Raw genomic sequence first — 21383 nt, 5'->3', positions numbered from 1 at the left:
ATATATATATATATATTTGTTAATTATCTGTCTCCTCCAACTAGAACTCCATGAAAGCAGACATTTTTATCTGTTTTGTTCACTGATATTGCCTATTATATAGAAGGTGCTTAATAAATGTTGAATAAATCAATAAGTCCTCTCCAGACCCTCTTTCCTCCAACCAATTTTAAAGGCTTTGGTGGGATTAATCTCATATCACTGTTCTGTTCTAAAATTATCATTGGCTTTCTATGGCTCCAAAAGGAAGTTCACATTGCACAGTAAGAATAGTGTGACCTTCTACTATCATTTCAGTTAATATTCTCCCCACTCTTGTTTTCTCTGCCTGCAATGTCCTCTCCTTGCCTCTCTGAAAGTCCAAATTTACCTCAAAGCCCATTGCCTAGATTGAATGCCATCTCCTGCATGAAGCCTTTGATTCCCTCCAGGAGAAAGCCATCTGTCTCACCTTTCTTTGAGTCTTACTGTTGGCTGACTCTCATGACATATCACTTCATCTTGAAGAGGACAACAAAGGCTTAAGGGTTTTAAATTCTTGAGTGTGGCCTTGAGCATGTTCCTTTACTCTCTAAGTCTTGTTCTCTCATAATAAAATGAGGATGGTAGCAGCTTATTACAGTATGATTATGAGGTTATATAAGATAATGGAAATAAGTCAGATTTTCTCAATAAATGTTACCTATTATCATCATCACCAGCATCATCATTTCTTCACTGAAATACAGTTATGCTTTTTTTTCCTGCTAAACTGTAAGCTTTTTGAAAACAGAATAAATATTTAATTTGCCTCTACACACACCTAGGTACTCAGTAAATATTTGTTGAGTCAAATGAGAATCAAGACCATAACTTTGTCCTCTAAGTTAAAGGAGAAATACTTGCTAAAAAGATGACAGCATTTTTTTTTTTGCAATCATTTTGTAGCAAGCAAATCCATTCCTATCCGACTTTATTTTATTCCTCAGATATTGTTAGCATAGAATTTGAAGCTCACTAGCATTCGGTTTTCTTATTATATTTCCTAGTGTATATAAATAATTCATCAGTTAGAAAAATATCAACCTGCACTTTTCTAAAATAGCCCAAGAAAAAAAGTTCAAGGGCAAAGATAAAGTTCAGTAAGATGTGGCCCTTGCCACTGGGAACAGTCACATCTACAGGTACCCTGTAGAGCTAATATACATAGTAAGCACTGTGGGAACACAGGGGAGGATATTTAATCCTTTGTGTTGTTTGGGGAATACGTCCTAGAGGAGATGACATCTGAGCTAAACTATTAGAAATGAGTGAAAATTAGTCAAGAAAAGAAAAGTGACATAGGCATTCCATCCAGGCAGAAAACATGGCATACACAAAGGTAAAAAGACTGGAAACAGCATGATGTATGCTGGATTCTACAGCATTTTGGCATGACTCCAGCTTCTATTCCAGGGAAGGAATTGGAAAATATAAATTTAGAGAGTTGTGAGTTGAATCATGGAATATCCTCGGCGCTGCACTCGGGAGCTATATTTTGCAGCTGAAGGGGGGCTCTAAAGGATTTCAAATGGGGAAGGAGTATGATCACATTGATGTGTTAGATAGATTTCTCTGGCTATCGGTAAAGGCTAGACCTGAGGAACACAAGAATCAAAGAAACAAAACAAAAACAAAAACCCAGGTCAGGAGGCTATTGAAAAACTCCGAGCTATAAAATGGACCACTTAACCAGGGAAGTCGGGCAATAGAAGAGAAGATGGGCTAAAAACCTACAGGTAATAAAATCAGTAGGATTTGGTGAGTAGAAGGGAGGAGGGAGGAACCTAGGCTTCTATTTGGGTGACTGTGCAGAAAGAAGGCGATACCAATCACTGAGACCGGACATTGATGACAAGGAGCAGAGTAGGGGCTGGGCAAGTGGGAGGAAGATGATGAGTTTGGTGTTAGTCACCCTGGAACATCAGTACACATAGTCATAAACTTAGGGAAGAAATCTGAGCTGCACATAACATTTTAGTGTCATCAGAATATAGTGTGGTTAACCAGGGAGCGCATAAACTCACTCAAAGGTAGAGTTTATGTAGAGCCCAGAATCCTGGAGAACACAGCATAAAAGGTAGAGGAGGAGGGGCCCACAGAGGAAGCATATTAGGGATGTACAGAGAGAGAGAGAAGAATGAAATGAAAATAAATTTGTTGAAGCTAAGGAAGTAAAAATTTCAGGAAGGAAGCACTGATCAACAGTGTTCAATACAGCTGCAATGTAGAATAAGATAGAGACTTTTAGTGGTTGTTAGATTTGGCAAAAGCTTTTAAAATCAGATTGGAAGCAAGAAGAAAAGCAAGAAAGCGTGGGGCCTGCTGTTTGACAAAGATGATGTAATGGTAACAGATGACAGTGAGAGAGGAGAAGCATCTAGCACAGTGGTCGGCAAACCGCAGCTCGCAAGCCACATGCAGCTCTTTGGCCCCTTGAGTGTGGCTCTTCCACAAAATACCATGTGCGGGCACGCACGTACAGTGCAATTGAAACTTCGTGGCCCATGCGCAAAAGTCGGTTTTTGGCCTGGGCGTTAGAAGTGGCGTTAGAAGAAGTGGGGGGTGTTGGTCAGGGGACAGGAGACGCGGGATACGCAGTGCAGGGGAGGCGCGCGCGATTCATGCACGAGTTGAGTGAGCCAGTCAGTCAGCAGTCTCATTGTGAAGTGCTTAGTGCTAGTCGCGTCCGCAAATCGTGCACGGTGACAAAAGTACCTACTCGAAGCATAAAGTTACCTGTATTTTTCCAACCAGCTGTAGTGTTGAGGATTGAGAAAGGTATGTTGAGATGGTTTGGACATACAGAGAGGATGAACGAAAGGAGATAGACGAAACAAGTATACAAGACGAGTGTGGATGGGAGAGTTGGAAGGGGTTGACCTCAGGGAATGTACCTCAATCGGATTGAGGACGTTTTTAGCAAAGGCCAGCTTAGGAGTTCCCTAATTAAGTTAATAACAATGTACCTACCTACATAGTTTAAGTTTAAAAATTTGGCTCTCAAAAGTAATTTCAATTGTTGTACTGTTGATATTTGGCTCTGTTGACTAATGAGTTTGCCGACCACTGATCTAGCATGTCCATTGCTTACCTATCCCATCAAGGAGAATGATCTCCTAACTGGAAAGGTAGACCCAGTGTCTTTAACAGGGAATTCAAGTCCAAGATAAATTAGAATATGGCAAAGACAGAACTATATTGCTTTATATATAAGGATGTATTTCAGGCCTAGATGAGTTATACTAGTATTCTAGTGCACGCACGCGCACACACACGTTCCACAGTTATGGCTTTAGAACTTCTGTCAGAAAATTTTAAGCATCATAGATAAGAATATTAAAGATACTAAAAGACTGAAGGCTAACAGAAAGAAAAGGGAACTCAGGAAAATTGTCTTTAAATAGATCAAGTACTATCATACAGAATGGGAAAGAGATTTATTTCTTGGGATCACAAAAGGCAGAACTAAAATCAAAGAATAGAAGTTGTAGATTTCAGCTAATTATATAGAAGGACTTTCATCATCTAGTGACATGAGCCACTTTGAAAGACAGTGTCTTCCTGGCTTAGAAGTCTATGAACTGAGGTTCATGTCATCTGTCAGGATGGGCAGTTGAACTCAATTTGAAGGGCTAATACCTGGCCCTCAGCCCCTTTAAGAAACATCATTTATTGGAAAAGACACTTTTCCCTATTGGGCTTAGAAAATAAAATATATTTTATTTGTCATCCTGGATTATGTTACCTCTAAGGTCCCTTCTAAATAGGAAATCCTATGTATCTAGATTCTAGAAACTACAGTAAATGTAGTTTCCACAGTAAATGTGGAAATGATGATAAAAAAGAAATAGATTAGTTAACTAAATTATTTGGGACCTGGAGTATGTTTCATTTCTGATGGGACTCCTTGAAGGAGAACCAAGGTTGTGGGTTGAATTAGGCAGAGTTCCATGCTGGCTTCAGACTATCAGATTTATAAACAAATATTTAGTGATGTCCTCCTGGTGCCAGACACAATTCCAGGGACAACTACTGTGGAGAAAACGTGTCAAGGCAGACACGAGGCACACTCCGAACAGAAGGTGACGATGCTGTAAAAGACTTCTTGATCTCCCTCCTTGCCAGTTAAAATTAATTACAATGATCAGAGGCATCAGCATTGCATTCTTGCTTTGTATAGTTCAGCCTACAAATCAAATATTGTGCTCTGTTTATTACTGCAAGACCATAATTCACAGAGGAAGGTTCAGAGAGGTCAGTATTTATGACTACCCAAAGTGTTTCATTTGCAAGAATTATAAATGGGAAATCTGGCACATAGTTAGAAATGTAGATCTTCTGATTCATAAATTTTCCCCATTGACATTTATGTATTTCTTAAACTGTGCACCACCGCTTTCAATATTGTTTTGGAACAGAATGACCATAAATATTTAAATAACTGCTGTTCGACAGTCAAAGCTACTTACAACAGTGGCTGTGGGGAGATGCAAATGTCACCACTGAGGTCAAGAAAATCAAGTAAAACAGAAAAGATTCAAAGTAAATTATCTCTGGGTTATGTTCTAGCATCCTAAGCAAGAGGAAGTTCCTAAGATAATGCTTGTAATATATTAGTTACTCAATGAATATTTTTGGAATGAGATGTATGCCTAAAGGTATTTGTCACTAACATGGGGATGGGTGATAAGGAAGATTTCAGCTTTCATGATGGCTAAAATGATGGAACTTCACAAACATGGTGAAGTCATATCTAATGCTGGTGAAGTCAGATCTAAATACTTTCACTTTACTTTTTTATCTGTCCATTAGTTTGAAAGGAGATACACCAAAAGCACAGAGTGATTTAAATTCAAGGTCTACCACCAAGATCCAGCAAAGTGGCTCTTGTCTCAACAACCAGTCTAAGAAATATTCTCAGTATATGACCTGATGTTGTCACTTAAACATTGTTTTAAAATGTCCTAGAGAAGCCCTCTTCAATTTCCTGGGCTACATCCAGTTGTGCTGTATGGCAGCTATGGGAGTGGTCTGCCCAGATCTTCCTTCAGGGAAAATGTGCTGTGAGGCAGGTAGTTAGCTGAATCCTCCAACTTCCTCACCTTCAGGATCCAACATGGCATCAACACAAAGCCATGATCTCCCTGGGTTGCTCCCAACCAATAACCAGGCACAGCATGCGTGCTATATCTGTTCATTCTCAACTAAAAGAGGATTCCTCCAGAAGGCAATCTTTGCACTGGTGCTCCCATTAATCTGGTCAAGGCTTTTTGAGAGCTCATAACAGTCTCATGTTCTTTCTATCCAATCTTCATTCCTTTACTCCCTCCTCATAAAGGTGTCAGGTTTGCATCATTATCTAAATCTCTCCCACTCCAATGATCTCTCTCCATTCCCCTCCATAAGTATTTTCCCTAATAAATCTCTTAACATTTTTAATCTACCTTGGCATTTGCTTCCTGGAGAACCCAAACTGATATACACAGTGATATACTCTCAAAGTACTGTTCAAAGCACATATCATATTGGTCACTTTATTTACATAGGTATTTGATAAATGGTTCTCCTCTCATAAGGAATGATCTCTCTCCATTCCCCTCCATAAGTATTTTCCCTAATAAATCTCTTAACATTTTTAATCTACCTTGGCATTTGCTTCCTGGAGAACCCAAACTGATATACACAGTGATATACTCTCAAAGTACTGTTCAAAGCACATATCATATTGGTCACTTTATTTACATAGGTATTTGATAAATGGTTCTCCTCTCATAGGACTTTTAATTTCCATTGGGGATAAGAAACATGACTACTTCATTCCTAGAATCCATCAAACAACCTAAAAAATCATAAGTGATTTATAAATTACTTATTGAGTAAATACATGAATAAAATAAGTAGTGATGGTATCATAACATCATGAAAGATTTGGGGGTTGCATCGAAGAGGGTGGAACAAAGTATTCTGTCTCACAGAAAATTCAAGGTCTAGCACCTTGAATCAGGAAGGATGGAGAGATAGAAGAAAGATAAAAATAAGCCAACAGTATTATAAATTTACTTAATTATATCTTTTTGCTTATGGAGTTTTGATAGAGACTGAGAGAGAAGGTGCAATCAATACTACGAAGACCTCATAGGTCATATTTACAGAATCTGGTATTAATACACTTATTTTCATTCCTAATGATTCAAGTAATGATGTCATATCATTCTAGATTGATGCCTTGTTGATATTAGTCATATCTTTGAAGTTCAGACATATGTGTTCCTAACTGAAAGAGGAAGAAATTTTCTAAACCAAACCAAGGAAATTCCCATGAAAAGTGAGAGTTTAGGAAAGGCTATGTAACTAAAAGTTTCCAGGGTATTATGATCTTCCTAATGCCATAACATCATTCATTCTTATAGTCCCCACAAAACTAGTGCACTCCCTTCTGCACATAGAATTAGAAGTATATGTTATCAAACACAGAGCTAAAAAAATAATTTCTGACTTTGGATTCTGGTTATGATTGGGAAACTGATACCAGACAAGCCCTTATACTGTAAACAACTAGAAACCTGGACAGAATGCTGAGAAAAAAAACAATTATTTTAAAATATCAAACAATTAAATAAGACAGAATTGTAATCCCTGAATGAAGGGAAACAAGCAAGCAAAGCCTTATCAATAGATCAGTTTGATCAATCCAACATTTATTCATGATAACAACCATTCAGAATTGCAGAAAATATCCTCAAATAATAGAGTATCTACAAAAACCTATAGTTTACATCACATTTAATAGTAAAATATTGAATATTTTTATCTAAGATTAGGAACAAGGCAAGGGTATCTACTCTCACTATTTGTATTTAACATCATAAAAGAGATCAATATGGAAAGAAAAGAAATAAGGAATAAAGATTTCAAAGGAAATAATAAAACTGTCTCTGCCTGATGATATGATTGTAAGTGTAGAATACCCTAAGGAACTTAGCAAAAAGCTGGTAGAACTAACAAGTGAATCTAGCAAGTGCTCACAATTTAAAATCAAAACATAAAATTTGATTTTATTTCTTACACTAGCAAAAATTATTTAGAATAGAAAAAATTTAAATGCCATTTATAATTGTAGCAAACATATTTGCAAGATAAATTTAAGAAATCTGAATGAATATGACATATTCACAGGTAAAAGACTCAATAGGTTTAGATGTGAAATCTTTCCAAATAGATCTACAAACTCATTACGAACCAAATCAAAATCCCAGCAGCCTTTGCTGTAGAAGTTGACAAGCTGATTGTAACATTCATGTAGGAATCCAAAGGACCCAGAAGAGAGAACATTATTTTGAAAAAGAAGAACAAAGTTGGAAGACTAACAGTACCTGATTTCAAGTCATAAAAAAAAGACACTGACTTGATAAAAATTAAGAACTTCTGTCCTCTAAAAGATACTGTTAAGAGAATCAAAAGATGAGCCACAGCCTGAGAAAATATTTGCAAATTATATATTTGATAAGAGACTTGTATCTAGAATTATATAATAATTATAAGAAAGCAATCTAATAAAAATGGGCAAAATATTGAACAGACACTTCACCAAAGAAAATATACAGATGACAAAAGTATCTGAAAGGATGCCCAACTTCATTAGTCATCAGGAAAATACAAATTAAAATCTCAGTGAAATACCACTCTATGCCTATCAGAATGGCTCACATTAAAAAGGTTGACTTTGCCAAGTGTTGGGGAGAATGTGGAGGAACTGGAACTTTTATATATTGCTGATGGGATGTAAAATGATACAACCACCTTATAGAACCATCTGGCAGTTTCTTAAATTATCCTCCTATTGCTCTATCCAGCCATCCCATGCCTAGGTATTTGCCAGCAAAAAAGAAAGCATATCTCCAAAGGAAGATGTTCATGGCTGCTTTATTTATCCCAAATTTGAAACAACTCAAATATCCATCAATAGGCAGATAAAGTATGGTATATCCATAGAATGATCAGTTCTCAGTATTAAAAATATTGAACTGTTGATACCACAGCAACATTGATGATTCTCAAAATGATGATGCTGATTGAAAGGAACCAGAAAAAAATACATACTGTCTGATTCTATATACATGAAATTCCAGAAAGTTATGATTCTATATACATAAGATTCTAGAAAGTACAAACTAACCTATCATGGCAGATAGCAGATCAAAGAAAAGGAGGGATTACAAAGGGGCACAAGGAAACTTTTTGGGGGTGATATTTCTATTCTCTTCATTGGTGATAGTTTCATGGCTGTATACACGTCAAAACTTATTTAATTGTGTCAATTATGCCACAATAAGGCTGTTAAAATGGCAAACTACTCTAAATAAATATTTCTCAAAAATGTACAAATTGCCAATAAGCACATGAATAAATGCTTCACATCTTTAGCCACTAGGGAATTGAAAATGAAAACCACCGTAAGTTACTACTACACAGCCACTAGAATGCCTAAAATTAAAAAGATTGGTGATTGCAAGTGTTGGCCAGTATGTAAAGCCACTGTAACTTTTATATGCTGATGCTGAGAGTGTAAAATGATACCGCTACTTTGGATATCAAAGTATGTGTCCACAAAAAGCTTTTGTAACAGATTTGTCACGGTAGCTTTATTCACTAAATAGTCAGAAACTGAAAATAACACATATATCTACCAAGTTAGGGAATAAATAAATGTGATGTTCTTAACTAATGTTTTATTTGTATTTTTTTATTGGAGCTAATAATACTTCTTAAATCTGTAGTCCAATGACTTTCATAAATTTTAGAAAAATTTCAGCCAGTGTCTTCTCAAGTACTGAGTGCCCATTCTCACTTTCTCTTCAAATTTCTGAAATTCAATTATAAATGTTAAACTGAAATACCATGTCTCATGTATCTTTTAGGTTATTTTATTATTTTTCATACTTTTTTACTTATTTGTTTAAGTCTGGATATTTTTTTTATTGTTGTTGACCTGACTTCCTGGCAGTTATCAGCTCTACTGCGCTAGTATAGTAGCTCTTAAATCCATTAACTGAGTTTTTCACTGGAATTATTGAACGCTTTATTCTTTTAGCCTAATATTTTCATCTGTTGCTATGATATAACTTCAAAATTTACCTTTTTTCCCTCTCCCTCTCCCCTCCAACCTCCACCAACCCATCTGTCCTATGTATGATCATTATAATATCTGTGTTGTTACAAGAAGTATGAGATTATCTAGGTTCTACATAGCTGCACTGTCCCTAGAAGCTTTCCCTTGTTGTTTGTATTCCCCTAGAAAAGAGCCCATTATGTTGCCTGGTTGGGGTACTTGGATGTTGTTGGCATATCAGATACCTCTCTGCCAGCTTCGGAGGGCACCACATATTCAGATGTCCACTGGCTTAAAAGAGGGGAGATCACAATTTATGTCAGAGCTCCCACAATGCAGGGCCTTGTCCTGCCTCCAACAGCAAAGCAATTACTCATCTAGATGACTTGGGCTGGATGAATTCTGATCTCGAGGGTACCACCCTACATCAGCAAAGGGCAGGGTCACAATGCTGGACGCTACCCAAGTTTCCGTTGTATACATTAAAAGCAGAGTCATTATCTGGAATTCCCTGAGGATGAAGGGCTAGAGGGAAGAAGATGGGGGAGAGGGCTCAGCTTATCTACTCAGTCATGCCACAATCACCTGTTTTTACCTTTAAGTTTGGCTGTTTCAGTATCTTTTGCTGGTCCTTCATCTGCACAACCTATAAATATTGCCCCTCCAAAACAATTATTCCAATATAGTAAAAACAGTTACTAATGCATCATTCTGTTCTTATTTTATCAGCAGTTGTTTTAGATATCCGATCTTTATTATATTTACTTATTATTTACAGTTTATTTCCTCCCATTAGAACATAAGTTCCATTAGAACAGAGATATGTCTATGTTTGACCAGTACCCATAGCTTGGTCCAGAACATAGTAATAGAGACTGAGTGGCTATTTGTAGAATGGATGGGAGAAGATATCCATAGCTACACTGTGCCTCTTTTTGTTGAGATGGCATCTGGCCAGAGTGGAGTTGGAAGGGGGGTGAGTTTGAGATTTAATATTTCATCTTCATTCTTTGCTACACGAAATCCTACACAGCAAGTCAACATTCATTATAGGGATGCCACTCAGATAGCCCTCTTGTTGACACTCCACTTACTTACTCAAGCCATCAATAACCCTATCAACTCTAGCTCCAAAATAATTTATTCCAAATCTATTCTTTTTTCTCCATTACCTCTGCTGCCTCCTAATTCAAGCCTCTTTCCTCTGTTTCTAATCAACTGTGATAGGCTTCCTATATGCTCCACAGAGCAGCCAAAAACAAAGAATATTATGTCCCTGACCTGTTGAAACTGTCCAAATTACACTTAAATAAAACCAAGCTCCTCATCATAGCCTTAGCGGCTGTACATGGTCTGGCCCTGCCTTCCTTTATGACAGTTGGTCCCAGCACTCTCTCCCTTGCTAACTAGGCTCTGACCACATTTCCCTGCTTTCTCTTATGGTAAGGAGAAAGTTCATTGCTCACAAGTTCAGGCTGCGATGGTCCCTTTTGCTTGATTTTCCCTCTGTCTGGAGGCTCCTCTTCCTTGGTTTTTGTGTGACTGATGAGCTCACATTCTTCCAGACTCAGGTTTGCCTGACCACCCTACCTTTCATGATCACGTTGCCCTGTATTATTTTCTCCACAGTTCTTACATATTTGATTTTTTTCTTTTGATTGTCTGTCTTACTCACTACCATTTCCCCAGCATCTAAAATAATATAGGCCACACAGTAGGTGCTCGTTACTTATTTGTGGGATATATAAGTGAATGTATGCGTTAAAGAGAGATGCTCTCAATCTCTCACACCATTGCAGTTTCAAATGTTATTTATTTGGGATGAGTTCTTGTTTATTCTTTCTTTACTTGAAAAGGAATAGAGCAAGTAAAGTTTAAAACCCATTATTTTCCCCCTTGCTTATGCTCTCTCTCTTCTTACAGAATTATTACTAACTTCATGTAATAAAAATGATTTAACATATTTTGGTGCCAGACAATGTGCTGGATTATCACATTTATTTATTACATCAACCATCTGTATTAAATGCTATTATAATCCATATAATAACCATTCAGTGTGAGGCTTGGAACCAAGGAATAATTCTACGGTTGTCACTGATGTAGAAGAGAAAGAGAGAAAGAAAAACAAAAAGAGACAGAGACAGAGACAGAGAGAGAGACAGAGAGAGAATGCAACCCATATCATAATGACAGGATAAAACTTTGGTAGCAAACTCTGAACTCAGCTAGTTCAACATCATCCCCAGAAGGAAGGACAAACCAAAGTCAGAGCATTGTCTGTGAATCTCTTCTTTGGTTAGAAAACTCTCTAATTAGTGGACTCTCAAGGCTTTGAGTTCAGAAAGGCTGACTTTGCTTGACCAATTAATCTTGGGGCTTAGCGTGACCAATTCATTCTGCTTTCCAAAACAAAATTACATGTGAAGTAGAAACTAATTTACATACTGTCAAGGAGTGTTCAGTTTGAAATAGGAGAGGCTAGGGAGAGAGAAAAAAAGTTAAGAAAAATCTTAGGAAGATAAAGGACTGTCCTCATGCAATCTCAAATGTTTTGGTAAAAACCGAAGAAAATGGAGAGTTTAGATATCTAGATAATTGGCTAAAATTTAATTTAATTTTCTATCTGGTTAGTTTGGCATCATGAAGATATAATCATGTTGAAGAATTTAAAAAAGTATTTTAATAATACTTTAGTTCTCATTAATATCTAGGGGTATAAAAATATAAAAAGTGACTCCAAAACCGGTGTGGCTTGATGGATAGAGTGCTGGCCTGCGGACTGAAGGGTCCCGGGTTTGATTCCGGCCAGGGGGATGTCCCTTGGTTGCAGGCACATCCCCAGTCGGGGGTGTGCATGTTTCTCTCTCATCGATGTTTCTAACTCTCTATCCCTCTCCCTTCCTCTCTGTAAAAAATCAATAAAAATATATTTTAAAAAAATATAAAAAGTGGCTATTTTGATGTATTTGGAAGATCCAACTCAACCTTAAAATCCATCATATCATCAGGAAGGCTGTCCTTTGAATCAGTAACAATTTAGTGATGACTTTCTTTCTGTCTCAATCAGCCAGCAGTAGATGCAATGGAAGGTAAATAGCAAAAAGAGCATTAGCAGCTATTATTAGGCAAATTAACTGTGTCAGGAATTTTGTTAACCACTTTCTGTTAATTAGCTCATTTAATCCCACACCAGCCTTCTGAGGAAGGTATTATTATGAGCCCAGTTTTATAGATGAGCAAACCATATGTCATATGGGTTAAGTAACTTTGCTCAAGTTTGCATGTAGTAGAGTCAGATGAACCCAGCCAGTCTAACTTGAGAATCCAAGCATGCTGGCACCCAAGTCTTGAGCGGACCTTCAGTTTCTTTGGGGAAACAATATAAAGGTATGCATGAAACAGTTAAATCCCAATGAAAGGGGCTGTGGTATTAACAGTTTAAACGAGTTTATACCACAGACTAACTTAAGTTAAATCAGACCAGACTCAAGATAGAGTAACTCCTGACATCATGATCCAAGGGACTGAGCTCCATGTGAGTAAATTGTCCATGAAAGCCTAAGTAGGATGGGAACTTATCCTTGAATCTGGGAGATGATATATATGAACTCAGCTCCTCTGCCACTGAAAACTTTGACATTTCCTTGTGCAGAAGGTGCCTAAGCCTCCTTTTTAAAATAAAAAAACATCCTCAACACAATAGGTTGTCTTGCAAACAAGCAGCTGGCAAACTGAGGGTGTGATATTGCATGCTGGGAAGAGGTGTCAAGGTTGGCAAGTTCTTATTCCTATCTACCTTAGGCTCCTTGTGCCTCTTGGGATTGTATTTTCAGTTTTTCAGGATGGGTTTTTGGCGTGGAAGGAGAGTTTTATATTGGGTAGTGTGTGTTTGTGCTCACATGCGTGCACGTGGGTGCAGGGCGAGAGAGGAAGCCTGGTGTGCCATGGGGAGATGTTCATGTGCCCCATCTGTCGAACTGCACTGCAAATCACCCGTCCCCAGGAGGGATGAGTCAGGCAGGGGATAGCATTTCCTAACTGCCCACTCATGGACGCAATGCCAGGTTTTATTTTATTCTCTACGCTCTACTCTTCAGACTTACATAAAAAGACGAATTGCTGAAGCTGGTGATAAGATACTTCTTATAAGAATTATAATGACTGTCCAGCTTGTGTGGCTCAGTGGTTGAGCATCAACCTATGAACCAAAAGGTCATGGTTCGATTCTTGGTCAGGCACATGCCCAAATTGTGGGTTCAATCCCTAGTAGGGGGCATGCAAGAGGCAGTGGATCAATGATTCCCTCTCATCATTGATGCTTCTCTCTCTCCCTCTCCATTCCTTTCTAAAATCAATACAAATATTTTTAAAAAGAATTAGAATGATTAATGACAAGACTAAACTTCTGAGGGTAGGGACCGTGGTGCTTTTATTCACCAGTGTATACCAGCATCTAATACGCTATCTGGCACGGAGTCAGGACCTGGTAAATATTTGTTGAATGAATAAATGAATAATAAATGAATGCAATATTCTGTATTGATTGGATCAGATCCTCCCAGTGAATCATTGCTCCCCTGGGTCATGGAGAAGCTGACAACTCAGATTGCATTAAAATTAGGGGCTATTTTTAGGAGCTAGGCTCTTTGACCCATTAGCATCCTGGTCCCTGGTATTTCCCTAGGTGTGTGTACAAATATAATTCAGTCAATAAGTATTTTTGGGGTTCTATGGTTTGAACACTATTAAAAAAAATTGGGGATAGTGCACGGAAGAAGACAAACCTTGTTCTCAGAGAACTTACATTCTTGTAGGTTAAGCAACATAATAAATAAGTGTATAATTTGACTAGTGGTGAAAAATGCTATGAGAGGGAGAAAAAGAATGATGGAGGTGCACTATTTATAAATTGTAGTCCCAACCACCTCCCTGGGGAAAGCATTGTCCAGAGGCTAGAATCAATTAAATGAGGATAATATGAGGGCTGCCTCTACTAAGTTACACTTAAAATTTTTAAGGACTTCAATGGCACCCAAATCATAAAGATTTGGGGAAATTATTTTTCACTAGATTATTCAGAAATCTTTCAACCTATTTTCCCCACCAGAACATAAGGTCCCTTAGAGGAAGGACCCACCTGTCTTCATACCCCCGAATACTCAGTTTCTAGACCCATGCTAAACACATAGTAGGTACTCAAGAAAAATTTAATAAATGAACAAACAAATGAGCAAACAGTTGTGTCTGTAGACAAAGGCCAATGGAAAGAGAGAGTGGAGCAGACGTTTATTGAGTTCCTGCTAAGTTCCAGGCACCGATTCAGCTGCCTGGAACGTACCTTATTTCATTTGTTTACCCTGTGAAGTTACAAACTTTGGGAGCTTAATTTTTAAGGAGCTTAAATCTCTATAGAGTGGACGATGCTTTTCTTCTTCCATGTTTTAAAATTGGGTTTTGCTAGGAAGTGGTTCTTTAAATGAAGGTTGTGTATCACTGGGAGCCTTGAACTTTAATCACTTCACTGAGGTCTATGCTATGACCTGATAGTACTTATCCAATACATAACTTTGTGTGATGCCCAGCACATATTGGAGGATCAATAGAGAATCTTAACTAAAGCCTTGGCTACTGCTTCACCTATAGAATCATTTGCATTTATCATCTCCGTTTGAATTTCTCTGAATCAAAGGCAAAACACAATTTCCAAACAAGACTGGACGTAAGTTCAAATGAAGTGAATTTGGAGGAGGCTGTTCCCAGCATGCACAGCAAGCTTAGCCTGGGCCAGTTACATGGGGGAGAGGAAAATGCAACTTGGCACAGTAGTGTGTTTGAGATTGCAGTAGGAGGAATTATGGGAAAGCAGTTTAGGCCATATCTGGCTGCCCCAGATCCCCATCCAACATTCATGGTTGGCCCATTGCTTTGAGGCATTAAAAGAGGCCCAAGGTGAGGCAATGCATATCATATACCCTGGTCCTCAATTACCTTGTTAGGCACCCAATGTGTGAAAGATAGCACTTATGAGAACATTGTGAAGGTTTAATACAAGGTAAGAGTCTTTTGAGCACATTCTGTGTGTAACTAAGGCCAAGTTCAAAGAAAAATGAGCTTCTCTTAAAAACTGTAAAATAATGGTGCCATTGCACATACTTGGCTCAGCCATTGAAAAGTACCTGGAAGCTGGTTCTCTCCACAGGGTTTATCAAGACTCTGCAGTGCAAAGGAGGCAAACTCTTCACAATGTGTCCTTGAGGGCTTTCCCCCAACTTCTAGAAAGTCTTCACTCAGGCCAGCATTTCATTGGAACACATTCACAGGATTGCCAGGAACAGCCAAAGCGCTTTCAGAGGGTGCGAGGCCAAAACACCCCAGTGAAGCCACAGGCTGGGTTTCAGGCCCAGCCCTTACCCCATTAGCTGTGTGCTTTGCTGCAGTTCATTTAATCTCTCTGCAGGATGCAGGGCGGGGCTCTGAGCAGGGCTTTAGTGCCTCACTGAGCTCTGACTCTCGGGTTTGATGCAAATCCCTAGGACCAAAGGGGTGTCCTCCTGGATTCACAGACTGCAGCAGCCATTCAGAAAACTGCTCTGCGTACAGGCAAGGGAGGAAGTTCATGTTGCCCTCTGCTTCTGAGTTCACTTCTAGGACCCTTCCCTTCCCAGGTCTGCAGCCACACCATCTCCACTGGAGACTTAGGACCAGGGTGTTTATGCACAGTGCACCTAACCCCTTATCTCCATCAGCATCGCTCTCTGATGCTAAGTCTAGAGTTCCCACATCTTAGACATGGAGGGAGGAAGGAAACCATGCAAAATTCACTGCTGCTGCTGCTCTGTTGTTGACTTTCTGCTATCCTAGCACGGTGTTTCTTGAATACTGCCCTTGGTGTTCTTTCCTCAACAGGCGCTGGAGTGCTTTGAAAGTGGGTGTTCTTGAGCTCCACCCAGCATGTACTGATCAAAGGTTTTAGGGAACAGTGTGTGAGTCCCCAAAGCTGCATTTCAAACCAAGCACTCAGATAATCCTTGTGTATACTAACACGTGGGAACCACTGTCTTAAGAGAAGGCAAAACTCTTGTGGGTCACTCCACTTGCCTGCTGTTGCTATGAATCATGACCATTCACCATTTATTCAACAAAGATGTATCACCACCTATTACGTCCCTGATACAATGGTGAGCAAAAAGTCAAAGCACCTGCTCTCATGGGGCTATTGTCCAGCGAGAGGAAACAAGTGCAGATACAGAACACAGGAAGCAGTGAGAAAATCCCCCAAGCCAGGTGGTGGGCAGTGCTGGGAGGTGCGCCCTTTCCGATTGGGTAGGCAGGGAGGCCTAGGAGAAGGATGATATCTGTGCAAGGACTAAAAAGATGGGAGGGAGAGAACCATGTAGTTGGGGGAAGAACATTCCCAGCAGAGGGAACAAGGACCAAGGGGAATGTGCTTGGTGTGTGTGAGGAATGTGAGGAGGCCACTGTGGTTCCTGAAGAGGAAAGTTACAGGAGATAATGCCCTAGGACTTGTTGGCCATGGAAGGACTTTAGATTTTACTGAGTAAAATGGGAAGCCATAGGAGGGGTTTGAACAGAGAAGTCACATAATTCACATGACTACTACCTAGTAGCTTGTTTGCTTTATTTCTAGGCTGCAGGATACTCTAGAAATTCTGGACTGGAGGGAGGGAAGCAATGCTTTGTGGTGATAAAATATTATACTATTATCTTTATTTCAGTTGATTGTCTTTTGTTGATGTTGTGACTCCCTGTTCCTGGCTGACCTCCTGAGAGCAACATAAAATAGGTATTTTCCTTGAGAGCTGGGGCAAAGGGTAAGAAAGCTTTGCCAGGGAAGTCAGTCCCAGAAAATCTTCCTTGGTTTATTCACACATGGACTTCCTGAGTCTTAAATGAGAGTGTAGTATGTGCAAGGCACTGCTTTGCATACATTATTTTATTCACTCTCCTCATAACCCTGGGGTAGGGTCCATGATCATCATCTCATGGATGAAGACATGGAAGCTTAGTCAGGAGCAATCAGTTGGCCATGGGAAGATTTGGGACTTGGATTCAAAGACAAGACTGTGACTGCAATGCCTTTGCTTTTCCCTCTATATCAGAAGAGCCAGCCTACACGGGTTCAAGTCCTACCTCTGCTGCTTACTAACTAACCGTGTGATTTGGAGCAAGTTATTTCATTTTCTGGGCCTCACTGCCTGCATCTGTAAAGTGGGGATAATGAAAGTTTCCTCTTCACTGGATTGCTATGAGAACTAAATGAGCTAATACATTAAAACACTTAGCAATGGGGCCTGGCACCTCAATGTTCCTTATTATCACCCTGGCTGTCGGTGAAGTCGTAAGAGGCTGCTTGAAGGAACTTGGGATCTTGACTCTACACGGGGCATGAAAACCATTCTCATATGCATCTAGGACTGTTATGAGGACAAAGCCTCAGATTTATGATGTGGTGACTCTAAGAAAGAGATTCAAGATCTAGGCACAGTCAGCATTGTCTGGAAGGAGAATGGCCACCTTTGGCAGGGAGCTAGCTCTCCATCACTTCGTTGTTCAGGAATGTTGCCAGGGGCTTTACAGACCCTGGATGAGATGGTTTCAGAGGTTTTCTTCCAGACAGAAATTCTATGATTCTTTCCCATAGGATGGACACAGGTAGCCTATGTCTTTAACTGAATTGTGCCACCTTTAGGCACACACAATTTCACGCTAGCCAATATCATGCCTACTATTGGCCAATGCTACCTGCTTGGCTCCCACAGGGTTTTACATTTGAGGTTCCCACCCACCTGCTTAGACATAGATTATAGAACCCTGAAAAAAATGAATTAATAATTAAGGTAGCACATGGCTTCCTAACCTTTGCTCATAAGGCTGACTTTTGATTGACTTTCCCCTGACAGGGCCACCTTGCTGCTTATATGTGAATATACACCGCAGAGCATATGTACCATTCAATCTAGACGCTTTGATACAGCAGCTATTTCTTGCCAAATAAACATGAGATGAAAGCATTCTCAGTGGTTTTGTCCTAAGCTTTTCTTTTCCTTCTAAATATCGTGTTTTGCAAGTGCTGTGCCTGAAAGAGCAAACTCACTCTACTTTTCAAAGCCTGGAATGTTTACTGCCTCCTCCAAACAGAGCGTAGAGTGTTCCTGCCATTGCTCATTGAAAAGAAAAATTTCTTTGTCTGGATGTCAAAACAATGGACAGGTTTTAGCGCTTATAAGATGGTTCTATTCAGATGCAAATACACCTTGAGGAGTTCTGGGCACACTTAGCTCTGCCGCCTATGAGTCTGCTGCAGTTTAATGATAAGGACTGCTTCTAGCAACCACATAGCTCTGCTTTGAGTGGCCAACTCGGTGAAATATGTCCATCCACCTCTTAGCTCTTCTCATAGTAGTCAGAAGAGGCTTCTCATGTTGCAAATATGGTCAGTTTCTTCTGCAAATTTATACCCTTCGATAAGTTCCAGTTGCTCTTTGGATTAAGACCAAACTCCATAGTTAATATCACAGAGACATGCAGGGTCACACCATTCTCTAGCCTCATTCTTTACTGTACTCCCTGGTCTCATGCTCCAGCCACACTGGCCTCCTTGAGGACCTACCATTCACCATAACCCTCTGGCGACAGGGCCTTGCAAACACCCTCTCCTTCCGCTGGAAAATTCTCTCATTCTGCCCCGTTAAGTTTTAGTTATCCTTCAGCTCTCAGCTCAAATGACACTTCAGAGAAGATGTCCTGACCTTCATAGTCATCCCAAAACCCTCTCAGACCTTGTCCTAATACATATCATGCCCTCTCTATTGCAGGATCAGCCAGTTTTCATTAACTTGATTAACTTAATTGTCTTCCAGCAGATCAGGAACCATATCTATTTTGACCACCGGTGACTCCATTGCCTAGACCAGTGGTCAGCAAACTGCGGCTTGCAAGCCACATGCAGCTCTTTGGCCCCTTGAGTGTGGCTCTTCCACAAAATACCACGTGCGGGCGCGCATGTACAGTGCGATTGAAACTTCGTGGCCCATGCGCAGAAGTCGGTATTTTGTGGAAGAGCCACACTCAAGGGGCCAAAGAGCCGCATGTGGCTCGCGAGCCGCAGTTTGCCAACCACTGACCTAGACCATATCTGATACATCATAGAGATGTTCTGCAGGGTGTGTACTTTTTGAATACATGAATAACTTCTCTTTCAAGGAGGTTCACTGACTATTCACTTGGCTCCTAAAAATTCTAGAAAGGTGACACTCCCATGTATCAACAATAGGATCCAGAGGTGTTCATGCACATCTTTGAAACCAGGATGCTCTTCCTACTAACTGCTTTTGCAGACACTTGTGAACATAAAGGCCCTGGCCATTTCAGCCCATCTTTTCTCCCAGCTCAATCTGCCAGGGAAGAAACAATGACTCAGAAAACTAATGGGCCAGTCTCTCTAACGATGCTGATGATTTCACTGCCGGAGATTTTTCTATTAGATTTCTAAAATTGAGTCAAAATGAAGGAATTGCCTTGGGGCACAAGTACCCAAGACAAACAATAAATTCAGAAACACAAATCAGAGCAGCACTGACCAGTGCATATTATGAGCAAGCACCAGAAAAGGCGATAGAGGTTGAAAGAATCAAAGAATGAAAAGCACAATGTCTTTTTGATGGGAGCATGATGGAATGCGAGGAAACTAGGAACTGCAACCAGTCCAGCTTGGTGTTACCACTGTAGGACCAGGACAAAGATATTATCACAATAAGTACAAGATACCACTCACTAAGTGGCTACTAGGCCCATTCCACTCAATGTCTTTAATCCGTACAATAAACATGAACACAACGCAGTGTTACTTCCATTTTACAGTTGAGAAAACAAACATTTTAGTCACATTTGGAAGTCTGGTTTATCTGATTCCCAAGCCAAAGTCTTTTCCAACCAGATATTTTGTCTCTCCAGTCCATTCTCAGTATCTTCACCTGTAAATTGTGGTTGCGACCACGCAGCATTGTTGCCATAATGAACCCCGGTGGTAATAATGCATGGAGAGTGCTTGGCTCTCAGTTGACTCTTTTCAACATGATTTTCTGTTCTCCTTATGTCTTATCAGCTGCTAAGTTCCTTACAGATCTTACTAGGACCTCCTAAAAATGGATTATCACTCCCAGCTTCTGATTTAATATGGGAAATTCAAGAAGGGGACTATCAGGAGGCACTATTACTTAACTCACACCAACACCACTGGCTTTTATGATATTCCCATTGAACTCCAAGGCCCAGCAGGATTAGACATTTTCCCAAGGTATAGCAATGTCAGAGGAGAACCAGAATCTAGGTATCTGTTGACTGGCCCAGGATTCTTTCCATCATCATGCGCTCAAAGTACAAAAGGCAAACGTTGATTTCTGGGGCCTCCATTGATAAGCATCACATTAGTAATAGCCACACCTATTATTATATTGAGCTTTTAATCTGCACTGGGTACTACACTATATACTTTGCATAAATTATCACTTTTATTCACCAAAGCAACTCTTTGATATGTGCATCATTTTTATTCCTCTTTTTATAGATGACAAAGCTAAAGCCCAAGAAATTTAATGACTTTTCCTATAGTCAAGTACTGGCTAAAATATCTACCTACTATAGGACACAAATAAGTAAATGGATATACAACATGTTAGGTAAAGATGAATGCTATGGAGTAAAGATAAAGTAGGGTAAAAGTAACTAGGGAAGGAGAGGGAGAGAGGAGGTGGGGAAGAGAGAGAGAGAGAGAGAGAGAGAGAGAGAGAGAGAGAGAGAAAAAAAGAGAGATTTTAGGTGAGAGAGAGAGAGAGAGAAAGAGAAAGAGAAAGAGAGATTTTAGGTAGAAAGGCCAAGAAAGGCCTATCTGATAAAGGGAAATTTGAGTGATGGATATGATAAGACATGACTGGATTCTGGATACATTTAGGTTAGGCCAGAGGATTGGAAGAAGGATATGAGAGAAAGAAGGAAACTGTAGAATTGGAAGAAGGATATAAGAGAAAGAAGGAAGTGAAGGATGACTCCAAGGTCTTTGACTTGAGTAACTAGGAGAATGTAGTTCTCATTTAACTGAGTTGGAGGTGAATGCTGGATAAACTGTTTTTCCTGAGACGAAACCAGTTCTGTTTTGAGATCTCTATTGTGCATTCCAGTGGGAATGTTGGGTAGGTAGTTGGATGTACAGTTTACATTTTTAAAAAAAATA

General features: G+C 39.6%; 1 protein-coding gene across 4 annotated transcripts in view; it reads right to left on the bottom strand.

Moving 5' to 3' along the window:
- The window catches only part of PPP2R2B (protein phosphatase 2, regulatory subunit B, beta), a 402097-nt gene that overhangs the window by 345783 nt on the left and 34931 nt on the right, over nt 1-21383 (bottom strand). The gene's annotated exons all lie outside the window — the stretch shown is intronic.

The sequence above is a fragment of the Myotis brandtii genome, unplaced genomic scaffold, assembly GCF_000412655.1.
Source record: "Myotis brandtii unplaced genomic scaffold, ASM41265v1 scaffold95, whole genome shotgun sequence".
Classification (NCBI taxonomy): domain Eukaryota; kingdom Metazoa; phylum Chordata; class Mammalia; order Chiroptera; family Vespertilionidae; genus Myotis; species Myotis brandtii.
This window is presented reverse-complemented; position numbering and strand designations above follow the sequence as displayed.